At 35.8% G+C, this 9,825-nt stretch overlaps 1 long non-coding RNA gene across 1 annotated transcript; it reads right to left on the bottom strand.

Annotated features, from left to right (window-relative positions):
* Window positions 1–13: 13 nt before the first annotated feature.
* Window positions 14–3,418, bottom strand: LOC106296661. The gene is made up of 2 exons (XR_001261268.1): window positions 3,107–3,418; window positions 14–312 (listed from the first exon to the last, which is right to left on the bottom strand). It is a non-coding gene; the product is annotated as an uncharacterized LOC106296661 (long non-coding RNA).
* Window positions 3,419–9,825: the final 6,407 nt, after the last annotated feature.

Genomic DNA, 9,825 nt, shown 5'->3' with positions numbered 1-9,825 from the left:
AATACACATAACAAATCAGAAAGACAAGACATGGTCCTTTTCTAGAAGCTGTAAGAATCATTATACATCCTTCCTTTATCAAATCATCTCCTTTTATCACATATCTCAGACTCGGATCTTTAGATTGAGACACAAATGAGACCTTTCTAATTGCAGAATCTGCTGTTGCGTGTTATGGATGGCTGGTGGTCACAGCTCAGAGGCTTCGTCTTACATTTTATCACTTTTTCAGAATCTCAGGAACTCTAGGTTTTGGAACCACAATTGGGCATCACGCTGGTCTAGAATCGGTGGAGTTCTGGAACTGTTTAGCTAAAGAGACAAAACGATCTTAGATTTCACATTTTGCTTTAGATCAAACAAGGAAACAGAGGTAACAGTGATTGTATTCCTCATTCATCAATTATTATCGAGTGTTGTGTATACTAAAAGTTTTACTTGCTTTCTTTTTGTTCAATTTTTAATTTTTTAATTTTTTAATTTTTTTAACGACTTCTACTATATTATTCATTATTCTATTGGTTATTTGCAACTCAATGCCAGTAGGCAGTAGCCATATCCCTTTGTTTCATAATATAATGACTCCTAACACTTCTTTTTAACTGATTTTGTATTTTGTATTTATTTCATCACAAAACTTCTATAAATGTTTTATAAATGATTCTTAAGTATTTAGACCATTTTCAATGATACACAAAAAAATAAACTATAATTCACTCTAAAATAGAGTAAGTCTATTATAGAGTTGGATTTGCTCCAACGGTTCACTCTATAATAGAGTTACTCTATAATATAGTGGATTATAAATTAATGTTATTTTTGTGTATCATTGGAGTTATTTAGGAGAATTTAGTTTAGTCTTACTTTTTATCATAGATTTAAGTTAATTATGAAAATTGTTATTTTTAACAAAAAAAATTAGAAAGTGTATCAAACTTATGGTAAAATTAGAAATCCCCTAATTTAATAACATTTAAATATGTAATATGAGCGTTTGTATATGAACAATTTAATATCCTTTATATACTAAAGCACAAGTCACTTGAGCAATCAAAATTTGACATGTGTAATTTTTTTTTTCAAAGCCTAAAAAAAAATCAAAACTGTTTTTAAAAAGTTAAAATTCAACATTATACAAAAAAGTCAAATCTCTATCATGTTGGTTTGATTTTAATGTTTAGTAACTGCAAAAAAATTGTTTCATCCCCTTTTTCTGCAATTCAAACTACCTACATTCCTAATTTTTCTCATAATTTTGATCTCACGTTCAGGTTTACTTTTCCTTTTTCTCAAACTGTTTCTTCTCTATATAATTTGGAATCGTCGTCAAGCTCCGTCATATTACTCTTCAGGTTTCTCTATATTCTCATAGTTTCAAATATTTTGGTTATCAATATAGTAAAGAAGTCCTCAAAATTTTTACTGCATTTTCTTTGTGTCCTTATTCTCACAGTTTCACTTCACCATTCTCGGCTTACGTTGCGTAGTACGAGAGGCGACATACTAAGATATTCAGACTGAAAATGGCACTTAAATATATTCTGGAGTCTGGTGTTCGAAGTTATAAAAGAAGTGGAAAAAAAATTTGGTCGAAAGTGGAAACAAAAAGTTAACAACAAAGAAGGTAACGAAGTATTTCTCTAATTTTTCTCGATAGATTGTTTTAGTATCTGTTTTTGTGACTTATCTTTAGAAAAATTCTGTTACCTATTTCAAATGGAGAAAACATATTTGAAAAAAAAAAATATTGTAGCTATTAATAAGGAACAAAAGAGAAATGAAAAAAGAAGAAAATGAGTAACCATAAAAATATATAAGGGTTTTTAGAGGTCAGGATTTTTCTCGATAGATTGTTTTAGTATCTGTTTTTGTGACTTATCTTTAGAAAAATTCTGTTACCTATTTCAAATGGAGAAAACATATTTGAAAAAAAAAAATATTGTAGCTATTAATAAGGAACAAAAGAGAAATGAAAAAAGAAGAAAATGAGTAACCATAAAAATATATAAGGGTTTTTAGAGTTCAGAGGATGATGAACATGTTAGAGAAAAATGATGAAGAAAAAATTTCAAATGTTTTTCTGTAACATCAAAATATGTATATTTTTCATAATTGATTTTTGCTATTGGGTCTCTATGAGGTGTCAAATAATAAAAAAATAGGTATAAATTTTTAATAATATGTTGTCATAATTATAATGATTTTACTGTAACAAAAATAAGAATTATGGAAAATTTATTTATAAAACAGATACAAAGAAACTGAATGAATCAAATATAGTACTTTAAACTATATTTATATGTGTTGGTATATATCTTAATTTCTAAATACAAGAAATATTGTTATACCGTGACCAACTTTTTAGTTTGAATATAACTACCTCACAAGCCATTCATAAATATTTTTTATATAGTATTTCGTTAAAATAATAACATATTCTGATTAATAATTATAAAATTATATTTTAGTTTTTTTTAGATTTTAACTAAAAAATCTAAAAACCGTCTCTTAAATAAGAGATAGAAGAGCCGTCTCTTACCCGAAAAGTGTTAAAAAACACAAAAAAATATCAAATCATGAATTAAGAACTCTGGCTAAGAGACCAGGACTAATCATGCCATAACCAACGCTTTGTATCTAATATCTATAATGTCTTTTATTTTCATTCTTGGAAAATCGATGTTGAAAAATAGGAACCTCATGAAAACTAATAACATTTAAGAAAATGAGATTTAGGAGAGAACGACATATAGAAAATAATATTTAGTAGATATATTTAGTCTTCATAACATAAGAACCTCATTAAGTGTTTGATTGGTAGAAGCTATAGATTTAATTACTTTGCTTTAGAATATAAAATGTAAGTCTTTCTATTGTAGCTATATAATCTATTGATATAGATTTATATCAATAACTTTCAAATAACTTTGCTCAAAAAAACTTTCAAATAACTAAATATAAAATTTAAGAAAAAAATTGATTTTCAAAACCAATATAATTTTTAATTTAACTTTTGAGTTGTATCTTTAAATTATTTTCTTAGAGCATGGTTAAATTAAAGTAGGCGTGGAAAAAAAGTGTGGAAATCATTCAGAGTAGTACTTACCAATCACCTTCGAAAACTATAGTATTTTTCTCAACAGTTCTGAAATTTCAGAAAAAATAAGAAATTAATTGTTTACTTTATATCGAGGTATCTACAAAACATATTTATTATATCCAACATTTTTAAAATTCGAAGAAAATTTTCAACAACCCCACTTTATTTTTCATGTATACTACTTCTAGAAAGATTAGTTTTCTTGGTAAAAGCTTAAACACTTAGCCACTAATTATACAATACGAATCAGCAATATAGAACGACCAGAGGAGTTAGGAAATCAAAATTTTAAATGATTAAATTTTTAACCTATTTTTTACTATGGCAATGTTTTAAATAATGTATTTTTATCATTATTTACGTTTTGCATTCTAATAAGTTATAATTATTTTAGTAATTTATATTTATCATAGTTCCAATATATACTATATATTTATATAAGAACATAATATTTTAAAAATAAAACAAAAATTATGAAAATAAACCCGGGCGTAGCCCGGGAAAAACTCTAGTAAAACTAAAAACTACTTAGATCCTCTTGAAAATGAACTTACCCAATTCATCTAAATTTCTGAATCTACCAACTAATTTATTTTAATAGATCTATCTATATCTATATTTAAAAGATCTATCTTGTCTATATTTTTATAGCCCTAATATATATATATATATATATATTGTTACGGAGAGTCTAGATGGTTCTAGACCGACATAAGTGGAGATAAAGATAAGTTCGGTTGTGAAGATAAGTGAGAATAGATATCGTTAGATTCTATAGTATATTTGAGGATCACGTTACGTGTATGTATATATAAGTCACGATTGTGATGATGAATAGAACAAGAACCCTTTACCCTTTTCTCTTGTTTACATGGTATCAGAGCCATAAAGGCTAGATCAAGATTTATTTTTACACGAGAGAAACATGAGCTCGGAGAAATCAGCGATTGTGAGTTCATCCAAGCCTGGAGAGGGGCAGATGTCACCGTATTATCTGGCTCCTGCTGACAATCCTGGAATGTGTATCTCTCCTGTGACTCTGACGGGAGAAAACTATGCGGAGTGGTCCTCCGAGTTGGAGAACGCACTCAGGGCCAAGCGAAAGTTTGGTTTTATCAACGGTAGTTTGAAGATCCCTGATGAGAAGGAGAATCCAGTGGAGATGGAGATGTGGAGAACGGCTAATTCGATGATTGTAGGGTGGATAAGAGTGTCAATCTCTCCCACCATTCGATCGACTGTACCGTTCACTCCTGATGCGTCCAAGATGTGGTATGATCTCAAGAAGCGCTTCTCGGTGGGGAGTGCGGTTCGTGTTCATCAGCTCAAGGCTGAGTTGGCTTCGTGTAAGCAAGATGGTTCTAGTGTGATGGAGTATTTTGGGAAGTTATCTCAAAAGTGGGAAGAGCTGTTGACTTGTAAACCTTTTCCAGCGTGTACTTGCGATGCTTCTGAAGTGTATGCCAAGGAATATGAAGAGGAGAAGGTACACCAATTTCTTATGGGATTGGATGAGGCAAGGTATGGAAATGTGTGTACAACTCTAATCGGGTTAGAGACGTTGCCTGACCTTAACTCGGTTTATCAACGAGTCGTGCGTGAAGAAAAAAGGATTGGGGCATCGCGTCTTGAGCCTAAAGAAGCACCAGTTGGTTTCAGCGCGAAGGTAGGAGGAGCTGAATCACTAACAGGAGGAGTTATGGCTGCTATGGCTCGAGGGCGGAGTTCGGTTGTGTGTGATCATTGTGGAAGAACTGGTCATGAGAAGAAGGAGTGTTGGCAGCTCATTGGATTTCCAGACTGGTTTAATGAACGTAATCAATCTGGTGGAAGAGGTGGCCGAGGACGAGGTCGAGTGAGATCTAACAACCTCAAAGCCAATGCAATGCAAGCATCTACTGGAGGAACGACAAATAATCAGAATTCTGCGATTCCACAGCTGAGTGCAGAGCAATGGGCGTCGCTAACCTCACTTTTGGAGCGACAAAAGCCGGCCTCAATACCAGACAGGTTGAATGGTACGGTACAAACGGGTGAAGTTATTATAGATACTGGCGCATCACATCACATGACAGGGGATATTACATTACTTACTGAAGTTAGGAGTATGATACCTTGTCCTGTGAGCTTTGCGGATGGTAGTTGTGTTATGGCAACTAAGAGCGGTAGCTTGAAGTTGTCTGAGAAGCTTACGTTGTTAAACGTTCTTTACGTTCAAAATCTGAATTGTACATTGTTATCAGTTGCGAAACTGCTTAGGCAAACTGGTTGTCTCGCAATGTTTACTGATACTCTTTGTGTGTTGCAGGACCGTTTTACGAGGACTCTGATTGGAGCAGGTGAGGTGAAGGATGGTGTCTATGTTTATCGAGATGTGACAGTAACGAGAGGTCATCGAGTCAAGGCGTCGGAGGATCAGACTTTGTGGCATCGTCGACTGGGGCATCCCGCATTTGGTGTTTTGAGTTATTTACCATTTATTTCTGGTGTTAAAGACGTCCCAAACAAGTTTGGTGGATGCGATATTTGTTTTCAGTCTAAACAGACAAGAGAGTTGTTTTCAGAAAGTTCTAATAAAAGTTTGGGTTCATTTGATTTAATACACACTGATCTTTGGGGTCCATATCGTGTACCGTCGTCATGTGGGGCAGTTTATTTTCTCACAATTGTAGATGACTATTCGAGGGCTGTGTGGATACATCTTCTGCTTGAGAAGAGTGAAGTGAAAACAGTTCTCCCAAACTTCATCTCTTTGGCGTCTAGACAGTTTGGAAGGAAGGTCAAGACTGTTAGAAGTGATAATGGCACGGAGTTTATGTGCTTGTCAAGGTACTTTGCTGAGCAGGGAATTCTTCATCAGACGTCGTGTGTGAACTCGCCGCAACAAAATGGCAGGGTGGAGAGGAAGCACCGCCATATCTTGAACGTTGCGAGATCACTTTTGTTTCAGGCGAGTTTGCCCGTAAGATTTTGGGGAGAAAGCGTACTAACTGCTGCTCACCTTATAAACAGAACCCCATCAAAGGTTCTACAAGGAAAGTCCCCGTATGAGTGTTTGTATGAGAAGAGACCAACGTATGATGATATTAAGATGTTTGGTTGTCTTAGCTTCGCGCACAAGGCAAGAAGAGATAAAGATAAGTTCGGTTTACGAAGTAGGAAGTGCATCTTTGTTGGATATCCGTTTGGGAAGAAAGGATGGAAGCTTTATGATATGGAAACAAATGAGTTCTTTGTGTCTAGGGACGTGGTGTTTGATGAGGCTGTGTTTCCGTATGGAGGGAAAGAAGAAGACACAACACCCGTACCAGTTGCAATGGAGTTTGGGTCATACGATGATGATTCTCAGTCAGAGCGTGTAGTAGACAGGGGGAGTGTTGATAAAGAAGTGGTTCCAATGGCAGAGCGTGAGTCAGTCACGGAGGAAGACAATAACAACACAAGTGCTGACATGGAGGTGACGACAGAACAACCTGTAGCAGAGGAAGTGTTGGGACGAGGACAACGACAGCCAACGCAGTCTGTAAGGTTGCGTGACTATGTGCTTTACAACGCGCACAAGCTGCCTGATAAACATAGCACCATCTCTCGCATCACCACCCCAGTAGAGTCGTCGACTTCGGTTCCAGGTAAAACACATTACCCTATTACTGATTATGTGACTGATGCTGCGTTCTCAGATGCTCATCAGGCTTTCCTTGCGGCTGTGAGTGATGGATTGATCCCAAAGAGCTACAAAGAAGCTTTCAAAGATAAGAAGTGGCGAAAGGCAGTGAAGGTAGAAGTAGATGCTCTCGAGCTGAGCAGGACATGGGATTTGGTTGATTTACCAAAAGGAAAGAAAGCTATTGGTAGTAAATGGGTCTTTACAATAAAGTATAATGCGAATGGAACGATAGAGAGGCACAAAGGTCGACTTGTGTGTTGTGGAAATCATCAAGTAGAGGGAGAAGATTATGAGGAAACATTCGCACCAGTGGCCAAGATGGACACTGTTAGAACACTTCTGGAGGTTGCTGCGGCAAAGAACTGGGAAGTGCATCAGATGGACGTTCACAATGCGTTCTTACACGGAGACTTGGAGGAAGAAGTGTACATGAGGCTACCGCCAGGGTTTCATTCAGACGATCCAAACAAAGTTTGCAAGCTGAGGAAATCTTTGTATGGTTTGAAACAAGCACCTAGGTGCTGGTTTGAGAAGTTAACAAAGGCTCTTACAGGGTTTGGTTTTGTGCAGTCTTATGAGGATTACTCGCTGTTCACATACATCAAGGGAGAAAAGAGTGTGAGAGTGCTCATATATGTTGATGACTTAATTGTGGCGGGTAACGATCTCGATATGATGATAAGGTTCAAGAAGTATTTGAGTGATTGTTTTCACATGAAGGATCTGGGAAAGGCAAAGTATTTCCTCGGAATAGAGATCGCAAGAGGACCTCAGGGAATGTTCTTATCACAGCGTAAGTATGCGCTTGATATAGTCAATGAGGTTGGGTTACTTGGATGTAAACCGGCGAGTACGCCAATGGAGATAAATCATCAGTTGCTGGCCGATGATAGTCCTCTTTGTGTTGACCCTATAAAGTTCCGAAGAGTAGTAGGTCGTCTAGTGTACTTAACGATCACGAGACCAGACTTGTCATATGCAGTTCATGTACTGTCTCAGGTGATGCATGAGCTACGTGAAGCTCACTGGAATGCAGTGATGAGAGTTCTGAGGTATTTGAAGGGGAGTCCAGGTCAAGGCATTATGTTACGATCGGATAGTGATCTGAAGATACGAGCTTACTGCGACTCTGACTACAACTCGTGTCCACGTACAAGGAGATCATTGTCGGCTTATATGGTCTTACTCGGGAACTCGCCAGTGGCGTGGAAAACCAAGAAGCAGGACACAGTGTCACACTCTTCAGCTGAAGCAGAGTATCGCGCAATGTCGGATGCTTTGAAGGAGTTGAAATGGTTGAAGAGACTCTTGGAGGACCTTGGAGTTAAGCATGAAGCGCCAATGGAGTTGTATTGCGATAGTAAAGCGGCTATCTACATTGCTGCGAATCCAGTATTTCATGAGCGGACGAAGCATATTGAGAAAGATTGCCACAGCGTGAGGGATGCAGTTAAAGCAAAACTTATTACTACAGTTCATGTCCGGACCAACGAACAACTTGCAGACATCTTGACAAAAGCTTTGGGGACCTCATCATTTTGTCACTTGTTATCCAAGTTTGGAGTGTGTGATTTGCACTCTCCAACTTGAGGGGGAGTGTTAAGGAGAGTCTAGATGGTTCTAGACCGACATAAGTGGAGATAAAGATAAGTTCGGTTGTGAAGATAAGTGAGAATAGATATCGTTAGATTCTATAGTATATTTGAGGATCACGTTACGTGTATGTATATATAAGTCACGATTGTGATGATGAATAGAACAAGAACCCTTTACCCTTTTCTCTTGTTTACATATATATCTATTTTTAGTAGACCTATCTATGTCTGTTATAATTTTTTTGAATATTTACATGTTTTTTTGTAATAATCTTATAGCCGCCATAAATTAGTGATATTCAAAACGAATTAATCGATTATATATAACATTATAACCGCATATGTTATCAACAAAAAAAGCTCATAGACGCCCACGGATTGGTACATTAATTCCAATTCACTATTTGGTATATTATAGTTTCGGTGGAATCTTTCCAGCGGTGTCAGACTAACAATGAGTGGTCGTTCAGTTTCGTTTTCTGATCCGAGATTTCATCAACAATTCCATGTTCCTTTCGCATGCGTTACTTCAATTACCGTTATATACTATATTCCATTAATGTGAGGAAGACATAATATATTTGGTTTCAAAAGTTTAATCATCTCTATGTTCAGTATAATAGAAATGCCTCAATTACAATATGCATCATGGTATGTTCATGGTTAATATTAGTAAATTTCTAATTTTCTACTAGTCCATATGCCACTGTTGATCTTGTATTTTATTTATTGATATCAAAATAACTATACACCACTATAATTATCATGTGTTTAATAGTAAAGCTACGGTTGTGACAAGAAGACCCAAACAAAACAATCATTAGATGCCATCAATAGTCACCATATATAACTTATAGTTATAGATAATCATAAATAATCACCCGTATGATTTTGACACTGGACTTAGGAGCCACGAAAATCTATTGGAAAGCTAACGTGGTCCACCTCTTATATCTGAAAACCCCGTATACTTAATTTACGTCCTAGATGCTTGGTCCAGTAATGGAACTTTGGCATAATTCTTAAAATCTCTAAAAAGAAATTAAACATAAAACTGATTCAAAATCTTAGAAGAACATATATAGAAGAACAAATGCAAAGCTTCTTTCTAAACACACGCGATGATGCGTAAGCCAAGTATTTTTTTTAAGTATTTTTATTATCAGTTTCTATTGGCAACTCTTCTTCTTTTTTCTAACTCTTTCAACATAAAAAGGATACCAATCACTAAACGATATACATAAAGCATCTTATATATTCCAAATGCGAAGAATAAGATGCAGCGAATAACCCTTCTGACGCCACTGTCGCCTCAGTCATTCGAAATGGAGGATGGAACCTACGGCCTGCTCGCTCTGAAGAGGCTGTTGCATTTCAAATTCACTTATCCACGGTTTATTTTCCTCACCCTTCAGCTCCTGACGATGAATTTCTTTGGTGTGCTAATGATATTGAACTTGATC

Source organism: Brassica oleracea, chromosome C1 (assembly GCF_000695525.1).
Source record: "Brassica oleracea var. oleracea cultivar TO1000 chromosome C1, BOL, whole genome shotgun sequence".
Taxonomy (NCBI): Eukaryota; Viridiplantae; Streptophyta; class Magnoliopsida; order Brassicales; family Brassicaceae; genus Brassica; species Brassica oleracea.
This window is presented reverse-complemented; position numbering and strand designations above follow the sequence as displayed.